This window comes from Lactuca saligna, chromosome 1 (assembly GCF_052625555.1).
Source record: "Lactuca saligna cultivar CGN05327 chromosome 1, ASM5262555v1, whole genome shotgun sequence".
Classification (NCBI taxonomy): Eukaryota; Viridiplantae; Streptophyta; class Magnoliopsida; order Asterales; family Asteraceae; genus Lactuca; species Lactuca saligna.
Window position 1 is genome coordinate 138436505 of NC_136417.1, and position 11536 is coordinate 138448040.

Sequence of the window (11536 nt, forward strand, 5' to 3'; positions counted from 1 at the left end):
GGGCCTGGAAAGGCATATGTGCGTAAGGTGTATATTGGGGAACTCACTAAGCTTCGTGCTTACAGTGTTTTATGTTATGTTGTTTCAGGTTATTTCAGTAACGCGGGATGGCACCGGCTCGATTGTACACACCAAAGAAAGGGTTGTATTTTGGAGGATCCTGGTTTTCTATTCAAGTGAAAATGGAACTATGTTTTGTAATTCAAAAATGAATAAGATTTTAAACAAGTGTTTTAATATTAAATTGATTATTTAAATGAAAATTTTGCCTTGAAAATCACGGTGTTACAATTCACATAAACGAAGAGTTAGACTAAGTACTTTTAGTACTAGTCAATATAAAGGAAAAAATATCATTTTACTTACAAAACATTCGGGTCTTGGTAGAAGACTACATTTCATACTAGTAGGAAATAAGGGATTTTCTAGGGTTTTCATACTTATATCAACTGTTTCATTCAAAGATTTACACAGCATACACAACATATTTCCAAAACAAGACAATGACATTTAAATACTTATGAATTCATCAGCTTTAGGCTGATACTCGCTTTCAAAATAACTTGTATTCTCAGGTCACCAGTAGACAGGTACGATGGCTAGGTTTTTGAGAGGACGGAGCACAAACAAGACTCGTCTTTTATTTTGATTGTATATTTTGGTGTCTTATTACAATGAAAGAACACATATGTATTAAAATTTTACTTTTAATGCAATAGATGATGTTGTTGCTTGTTTACTACTTTAAACTGTTTTGATACTGTACATAACGTCCTCCACCCCGAAACATTTTTGCAGTTCTTGGTTTTAGGGTGTGACAGATTGGTATCAGAGTATTGTTTATAGTGAATATAGTATATCAACCCTTTAAAGATATACTAACTATAAATACATTGGGATTAAAATACTTTGTCTAAGAGTTATACTTATAAATAATAAAATATTTAAGTAAGTTTTTGTGCCTGCATTCATACTAAAACCAGTGTCACAATGACAAGAACAAAAGTATTACGATTGTTGAATATCACAAGTAAGCCTGGGGATGTATGGTCAGTCTTGGGAATGGCATAGCCTGATCAACTATGCTGGTCCAAGGAGTGATTAGCATATGCGCAAGAATGGTTGTGATGTGGCAACAAGTCTAAAAACTTACCAACACAACCATAAAGAAATACCATATGGGTATTTGGTCTTACTGTAATTATCTTAGTTAGTTCGTCTAATTAGCTATTTCTGATATCCCTTTTCTCACGTAGATTAAAATGGCTGGATTTCACCATGGCGACCCGTACTTCCCAAACCAAGGCAACGCTGGATGGCTAGAGGGAGAACCAGAAGATGATCACCCAATCCCTTTGGATGATCATCATGCTGGGGTTTTTCTGATAGTTCCGACTCGGAGCCTGAAGTCAACAATCTACACCTAGCTGCTCAAAACCCAAACCTGAACCGTTGTCCTGCATTTCAAGGACCCACACCTCTGTGGGCCACAAACTTGAATACATGGAGTCAAGAACAGAGTCAACCTATCCCCTACAATGGAGACAGAAGTTTCTACAACCTCACTGAAGGAGGTTCTGCTGACAGGGTCCTACCCATCATGATTTGTAGGATTTCTCGAAACACAATACTAGGTCAATCAACTATCAATTGAGTCTTGGAGATTGACGCCAACTATGGAGTTAACACAGTCCGCATTCGCCAACTAGAGTCTGCCAACTAGAGTCATTTGGAATCACAAATCACCAAAACACCTTGGAAGACTTTAGAGAATATGGATACTTGGTTCTCTCTAGTGAAATCGGCTAGCCCTTCTTACTGTACCACTCTAGTGCCAATTTCACTAACCAATGACATCTTTATATAGTATGGAGACTAGGGTTAAACCCATGACCTTTCATTTCATATGATGCATGGGTTAAACACTCCATGGACTATCCATGAGAGCTTAGCCCAACCTAAATGAACTTGGCCCATTCCATATATATAAGAGTCCATATTTAATTAGTTCATTTTGATCACTTAATTAATTCTAAATTAATTCTTCATGAATACTAATTAAATAATATGATTCCATATTAATATATTAGAACTTATAATATATTAATATTAATCATAAATATACTATTCTCAAAAGACTATCCATATAAATTGTGTTGGTGAAGTGCAACCCAAATGGACCATGCCGGGTCGGGTCAAGTACATACCAAATATAGTTATGGACTTGGACATTAATCCAACAGTCTCCCACTTGGATAAGTCTAAAACTATTATTGAGTATGACTTCAAAACCTAATTGGTAATCGTAGCTCTTAAAGCCGTTGTCGAACTCTGATCTTGTCAACGAACTTGTCCATTAGATAAGGGATCATATATTCCTCCATTCTAGATATCATATGGACTGAGACATGGATTATAGTCATTCTCTCTGTCCATTTGTTGTTTCCCGATTTCCGATTCATGACGACTGACTAATTGAACAAATCAAATCTGTCCTGGCTTGGCCAAGCACTCACATGTGTCATCATTAAATCATCGAGGGGCCCACAGATATCGCTTTTATCCCAAAGGTAAAAGGAATGGATAAACTTCGACTCATATGGCTTGCTCTACAACTTGTTGAATCATACACAACGGCACGTTTTATAACACCAAGGTATCGAATGCGTTTTCGTGCAATCAATGTACAACCAACTCATAGTAACAACTCATATCTCTAGGTTTGAAGAATATAAGATATTATCGTCTCATGATCACTCGTGATAAAATCCAGGAAGTGATTCCAATGAGTGCGGGTTGAATCCAATACTCAGAACTTATGAGTACTCATGAGTGTTGTAGCCCTTTGTCCAGCATCTTAGACCTCTACAAGCCAACCCATGACAGTCTTGATTCATATCTACTTCCAACATATGATCAACTGTGGATGGTTTGAATAACTTAGTCATTCCGGAAGAATAACCTAGTTTATTCTAGAAGTCAAAACATGCAAAGTGAAACACAAGAATAAATGAATCAGATATGGTATCAAACCCTATGAATATAAATAAACACTTTTATTTATCACCATATTGATTACTCATTATTCATTGTTTCAGTTTTATCAACTTTACACTTGAATTACAACACTAGTTGTACCATGCTCCAAGCATGTACACTATGTTTTCTAAACACTAGTCATGCCACACACCAAGTATGCATATTATGTTTGTCTATGATCTTTACTTTGTGAAATAGATCAATTGAGCATAACTCCAATGATCATCTTTTCACAGTCCCAAACCCTTACTTCAAATGCAAGAATTCCAAATTCATGTCGTTTACTGAAATATGTTAGATTCTAAACGTATATGTATTGCTCCTCTTGTAATGATTATGCACAAATTCAACCAGACTTGGCAACAATCATTACAGAGTATTCCAACAAAGATCAACTCCTTGGAAACATCCTTCTTGCATTAAGTTTCCTAATCTTACACAGCTTGAATAATTTCTAACTCTGAAACATTTCCCTATTCCATTTTGACTATCACTTCTGAACAAGAGTTTCCTCCTTACAGATTATGTCAATATGGTCCTTCCAGAATTATCACTATACTTCCAAGTGTACATGAGCAACCAATCTTTGGTAAACCTTATATTTTCCTCGACAATTGTTTAATCGTTTTAGTCATATCCAATTCTAGACCTTTTCCCTTCTTAATGCCCCAGACATTTGGAAAATTTTAGAAAGGATGAATATAGAACATGTAATCGATCCTATATCCGAAGTATATGGGACACGATTCATGATGTCTCACATAAAGACTAAACCAGTCTTTTGCTATAATATTTCCATTTCTATTTTCCAAGTTCTCATAATTCAGATTATGAAAAGGGATGCCGTAATCATAATTGAATTTTAGAACGCAAATAATGGACCCATATACATAATTTCCTTATGTTGAACCATTCCAACAGGAAATTCATATATATATATATATATATATATATATATATATATATATATATATATATATATATATATATATTTCCTTGACTAAATACGATTAAAACCTCAATCTAAGCTTTTAGATTTGAGATGAAGTATAATTTCCTCTCCTTTAATTATAGCAAAACAACTCTTTCCCAATTGAAAGTTTTGTTTTCTATAATTAACATTGCTAACTTGCAACTTTTATCATAATTATCTTGCTCCCACTAACATGATGATTATTAGCATAACACTTATCCTCCCACTAGCTTTGACATGTACTCAGAAATCAGCTGGACTTCTAGAAATCAATACTTTATTGACTTTCTTACCAAAGTTTAGATTTCTGATACTAGATTGTTTTGATAAAACTTTATCAAAATCATACACCTCTCTTAGATAGCTCACATGTGTGTCTAAACAATTTTAGAACTATGAAAAGGGATGTCGTAATCATAGTCTCAATTGTTTAGACCTTTGCCACTTCTCACAAGTCCATGTTAGTGTGCCGGTAAACCACACACGCTCCACTAACGACTTTGAGAATGCAAATATCACATGCTGATGAGAGAGTACTGCCCTCGGGGAGAAATACAAAAACTCGAGCAGGAACTCTGGAGCCTGCAAATGGTTGGATCCGACATAGGAACCTATACGAATAGGTTTTGTGATCTGGCAATCCTATGCCCTGATATGTTTGCTCTCAAAAGCAAGAAGATAGAGAGATATATCTGGGGACTGTCTCCCCATATCCAGTCAAGTGTGTTAGCTTCAAACCTGTCACTTTTGATAGTGCCATGGAGCTGGCACAATCTCTCATAGATCACAAGAAACCTCAGAACCTAACAACCCCTACACCCGTACCACAAAAGTACAACACCGACAACAATAAGAAGGGGTGGAACAAGAGGAAAAGAGGGGCTTCGAAAGAATCCTCCAAGAGACTACGTCAGTGCTTCCACGGTAGCTCCTGTTGTCCCTGTGAACCCCTTACCAGCAAAAACTTATGCTGGAACTCTCCCGAAGTGCACCAAGTGCAGCCTCCACCACCACAGACCTTGCAAGGAGATGCAGTTCTCTAACTGCAATAGGAAGGGGCACACAATCCGTTTATGCAAGATGCCAATAGCTCCAGCCGCCCAGGTTCCTAACACCGGTATGGGTCAAGCTTGCTATGGTTGTGGCGAAGTGGGCAACTACAAGAGAAAATGCCCTAAAGCAGGGATGGCTGGAGGAGTAGCAAGAGTTATGGCCCTGGGCCATAAGGAAGCGGTAGCTGATCCTACGATATTTACTGGTACGTTTCTCCTCGATAACTCATATGCTTGCATACTTTTCGACAGTGGAGCAGAGAAAAGTTTCGTAAGTCACAAATCTGCACACCTGCTTAAACAAAAACCATGCGCATAAGATAAAACATTCACAATGGAAATGGCTAATAGGAAAACAGAGAGTACTGACTGCATATACGTAGGTTGTACCTTAACTTTAGATGGCCATACTTTCAAGATAGACCTCATGCCGGTCCCAATTAAATGCTTCGACGTTATCATCGACATGGATTGGTTGAGTCTTCTTTGTGCCGACATCATGTGCTTTAAAAAAGCAGTTCGTCTTAACCTTCCTAACAACGAAACATTAGTTATCTATGGCGACAAACCTAGTACGAGTCTTCGCATCATTTCGTTAATTCAAGCCCACAAGTGCTTGCGAAAGGAATATCGTGCATTCCTCGCACACGTAGTCGATACGAGTCAAGAGTTGAAAGACATTCAGAAAATCCCCGAAGTACGCGACATTCCTAACATTTTCCTAGAAGAACTTCCCAGATTACCACCACAACGTCAAGTCGAGTTCAGAATCGACTTAGTGCCAGGGGCTACTCTCGTAGCCAAATCTCCATATCGTCTGGCACCGGCTGAGATGCAGGAACATTCCAGTCAGCTTAACGAACTTCTCAAGAAGGGATTCATTAGGCCAAGCTTCTCACCATGGGGAGCACCGGTCTTGTTTGTCAAGAAGAAAGATGGATCGTTTCGTATGTGCATCGACTATAGAGAACTCAACAAGCTTACCATAAAAAATCATTATCCTTTGCCCCGCATTGACGATTTATTTGATCAACTTCAAGGATCCAACTACTTCTCGAAGATAGATCTACGATCTGGATATCACCAACTACGAGTGTTAGAGGAGGATGTTCCCAAGACAGCCTTCCGAACTCGTTATGGACACTACGAGTTTGTAGTGATGACGTTCAGCTTAACTAACGCGCCCGCAGTACTCATGGATCTGATGAATAGGGTGTTTCGTCCTTACTTGGATTAGTTTGTCATCTTCTTCATTGATGACATACTTATCTACTCTCGAAGTAAGGAGGAACATAGTCAACATCTCCGTAGAGTCTTAGAAACATTGTGAGCGGAGAAGCTCTATGCGAAGTTCTCCAGGTGCGAATTTTGGATCCGATGAGTCGAATTTCTGGGTCATGTTGTTAGCGAAGAAGGAATACACGTGGACCCTTCCAAAATCAAGGCCATTGAGAACTAGTCAGCACCGAAGACACCTACAGAAATTCGAGAAAGTCTAGGTCTCGCTGTCTGCTATCGCAGGTTCATTCAGAACTTCTCCAACATAGCGAAACCTCTTACCACCCTGACCTAGAAAGGCGTGGCCTTTGATTAAGAGGAAAAACTGTTGGAGATAGTGTCTAAGTCCATAACTTTATTTGGTATGAACTTGACCCGACCTGGCATGGTCCATTTGGGTTGCATGGCATTGTAATACTTGGATAGACTAAGTGACAGAATAAGGCACTTACGATTATTAATATATTATAAGTTATAATATATTAATAATAGTATTATTTAATTAGTATTTGATCAAGTATTAATCTAGTATTAATTTGGTGATCAAAGTGAGACTAATTAAATATATAGGGTTGATTATGACAATCATCAATTCTTTTATGGTGGATTAATGATCCATGGTTTATGGGTTTGGTTATAACCATATGGAGCTCCATGGATAGTCCATGGGAGTTACAAACCCATGGGTCATGAGAAATGAAGAGTCATGACAATTAGGGTTTACATTTGTAACTCCTAATTATGACACACTATAAAAGAAACCCTATAGCATGCAAAATCAGCACTAGTGTTACTAGAGAGGGCATAACCGATTTTTGAGTGTAAGAAATATTCTCTCAAGTTATTCCAACTTTTGTGGTGCTTTGTGAAGCATTTGAGGCACAACATTTGGGGTGCTAGGCTCACAAAGTCTTGAAGGAATCCAAGCAACAACAAGGTATGTATTTCTACTAGTTCTTTATGTTTTATGTAATCCCCATGCCATGCTAGTTAGGAAATAACCTTGAAAAAGAAATTTGCATGTATATAGAGAAAACATAGATTCAAGGTTATTAGGGTTGCATGTACACTTAGGAAGTGTTAGAATGCTCAAAACCCATCAGTGATATCAGATCCTAGGATTGTTTTCTGTATACTTGATGCAAAACTGCTTAAAAAATCGAAGATCATGCACTCGACGAGTAGGAGCGTGTTGGGCAGTTTTTCATGTTTTGTTGCTATAAATGGATTAAAATCATCATCCCAATCTATTTTGGACTTGCAAAAATCTGTTTTTCAAAATGATAATGATTATGTTAACCCATTTTACATGATTTTTTTATCAATTTTCAAGTATTTTATATGTTTATATGATTTCTTGAAATTGCTTGACATGAATTTGTGTTCTTATGAGTTTTTAGAAGATCATAGGAATTATGTGTAACCTCCATGTGTGTTTAATTCATGATCTTAATGGCAATAATGGTGTCCATAACGTGTCCTCAAGTTATGGATAACCAAAAGTCACTTCTTTAAAAGTTGTCATTAAAGAATAGTAGGTTTCATAAAATGAAGTGTCTTCAACATTATGAACCATTAAAACTCATAAGTTACAAATTTGAAGAGTCTTGAAATAGTTTCAATACTTTCCTTCAAGTTTTGGAATTTGTAAACTCTTACACTTTAATTCCAAATTAATTTTTTTTTTTAAAAGCTAAAAAAAATTCAAACTTTATGGACTTCATTAAATTAATTAAAGTGTTTAATTAAAAGCGTTAATAATTCCATAAAGCCATGGTTTAAGTTTAATTAAATTAACAGTATAGTTTAATTAATAGATTAAACCACCAAGTATTTTAAATGTTTAAAATACACCCTTATACTATTATTATAATTTTAATTATATAGATATGTATAATAATATGTCAATCTTACCGTTAGTAGGCATCATTCACGAAGCCGGTCTATAAGGGGGGATAAGGTTGTTGCCTATAAAATGGTGACTTAATGGGTGTCCACTCTCACCCACCGCTTCCTTGATCGGTGGAGGGTCGTTAGCCGAACGGGTAGGATGCAACTTTCAATACTCATTAAAAGTATAATGAATTATAAAGTAACTATACATTATGAATTCCCAATCTTAGTTACTTTAGGAAAATGTGAAATGGGTGCTAGCCCATAAAATTACACTTTGTACCTCACCAAGTCGTTAATGGAGAGTGTGTGGTTAACCGGCACACTAACATGGACTAGTAACAATGGCAAAGGCTAACTTGACTTTATTATAGATCGGTGGAGCGTGTGTGGTTAACCAGCACATCGATTAGGTAATATTGTTGAGGGTACCAAGTCAATTTGTATGGTTATTCACACCTTGTTTGTGATCCTCGACATCCCAGTCACAAACTTGAGAGGGCACAATCGAGATTCAAACATGCAATTAAAAGTTCAATGTATCTCAAAAGATCTAGTAGTTTCAAATCCAATTAAAACTTAATTATATTTCGTTTTTCATGGTGGAAATTGGTAAATCGTCATTTACCTACCTTTAACTATTTTATAATTTGGATTACGACATCCCTCTTCCAGTTATAAATAGGTTATTGGGTCCTAGCCTTAATATTTCATATTGGGTGCTATATTAAGGACTTTAAATCAACTAACTTAAATTTCTCCCATTATAGATGTCTAGTTTAGACAGCTATGGTCTTCCCAAATCTTAGGAAAAAGCTTCCTAATGAAGATGATATCGCGAATGGCAACCAAGGTGAAAGATGAATCCCTTTGTTGTGTATTAGTGGGACTGGAAATCATACTTCACTTCCTCCACCTCCTCCAATAAATCTCCCTATCCCACAAGTTTCAAGACCTTATAAGTTCGAAGTCACTCAATCCCTATTGGCAAACAAACTCTATATGTGCTTAGGTCTTGGAGATTAACTCACATATTGACAAGCCGGGAGAGTCGGGTGTTGAAGTCTCAAGGTAGCTAGCTATTGACTTGGTCACTCCCTGATGATAGATCACGACATAACCCTTAATGATCTTACCTATTTGCTTGATGATGCTGAATCAGCAATGGTTTGGAGCATTGGTAAAGCAAAATTAGATTGGAAGATCAACTTCCCAAACTTCCATGGACATTGACAATGGTAACATTGGAAGTCCAGAAAACCTTTCTCTTCCCAATTGAAAGGGATTGGCCATAGTCAACTCGGTTGACCAAATGGTAAAGAGAAAGGCTAAGTTTGTGATAGTCCCGTGTACCGTTTCCAAAGAGTCCATATGTTTCTAAAGGAAGGGCATTGGTTGCGAAGCTGCCAAATTTACCTAAAAGTCCATAAGGATAGTAAAGTCAAATGTTTGACTCGACTTCAGGTAAAGTCCATTGTCTAACTCTATTAAGTTTCTATTCTGAGATTCTTATTGCATGATGTGACTGGGTCACATATTGATGTTTAAGAATCAAAGAAGAGTGAGGAAACTTAAAGGAAGTATATGTTGATTCTAATCGTGAAGATGGATTTCTATCGCATGGTTCGGTGATCAGAATTTTGAGTTGTTACTTAAGAGTTAGATAACAACAAGTTTTCCATATGGATTGTAAGGATAAGTTTTCCGCAAAGTTTTAAAATAAAAGAAAATGGTTTTGATTTTATTTATTTGAAGTATCCTTACAATGGCATTTGTGAAAAAGGTTGTTGCTTATATGTTTCCATTGATAAGCAATATAGGTAAATCGATTTGATTCTTTCATTAGTGGTAGTGTCATAATTTACCAAATAAGGAAAGATTCTCATCACCCAAGTTTCAGATGGATAGAAACTTGGAATCATGCAAGTTGTATTGTGTGATGAATGAGAATTTTCATCTTTGGTAAATTAAGACTAATTCCTTGTTCACATTCACATGTGAGTCAAGCAAAGGACTAAGAGATTGGGTACAATTGGTTGTGTGTTGGTCAGGTCCACCACAAAGGTTGATAAGATTATTCATTATGATTTACTAAAGTTTAGTAAATATGGTTATGCTTACGAGTTTAAGTGTAATTCTGAAACATTGGAAAAGTTTCAATGTATGGCAGAATGAATAAGAAGAATCAAATAAGGCAGAAAGATAAAAGTTTCTCGAATATGAAGAGATGGGAGAGTACTTGTGTATTTTCTTTTATGATTAACTTAGTGATTATGAAACCAGATCACAATTGATCCTCTAAGGACACCTTAGTTCATTTGTTTGGCTAAGGAGAGGAATCATGAGTTGTTGAAATGGTTAAATCAAAAGATAAATGATACATCAAATCTTAGAGTCATACTCCAAGATTGAGCCATTGTGTGACATAATCTTTAGAAAGTTTATAACACTTATCAAATGTAGAGTAAGATGTGTCATACTCTTGTACATTTGAGGTTGGTTAGTTGTGATGTTTTGGATAAAACAAAGACCAACTAAGTCCAATTATGGGAAGTGTTTAACTTGATAAGAATCCTCACTAGCTCTTGAATATTTGTATTGTCAAGGAATCGTTCGTCACAAAGATAAGTCTTATATGTCAAGAGGACAGTGGGAGTCTAAAACATTCTGAAATAGTTTCAAGAACTAATCAAGAGTTTTGTTAATCACTAGTCCACGACTTGAGGTTTGTAACCTATCGTGTTGACATATTCTGTGCTCATCCCAGTTAAGGTTGGCTTTGAATTGGAGTTCTGAGAGTTCTCGACTGTTTGCATAACAACCTGGAAGCAATGGTAGGCCCTTGTGTTGCTGGGTGGCAAGAAATTAAGATTCCACAAGTTCAGTCCATATGAATTTGGAAGTGTCACTAACCTAGTCCTATGATTATGGTTTTGACAAAATTCACATGGAAAATAACACATACACCATAAAATCTAAGTGTCATAAGTTTTCTCTTCGATTCATGAAAATGATGGTAAGGAAACGCTTCCACTAAGAAGATTTTAAGTAGATAGCGGTTGTGATATTTGCATTCTCATATAGTTAGTGGAGCGTGTGTGGTTAACCGGCACACTAACTAGTGAGAATTGCAAAAGGTCTAGACAAACATGTGAGCTATCTAAGGAAAGGTGCATATTTTTGAGAAAGTCTTATCAAAGAAATCTAGTATCAGAAATATGAACTTTGGTAAGAAAGTGAATAAAGTATTGATTTCTAGAAGTCCAACTGATTTCTGAGTACATGTCAAAGCTAGTGGGAG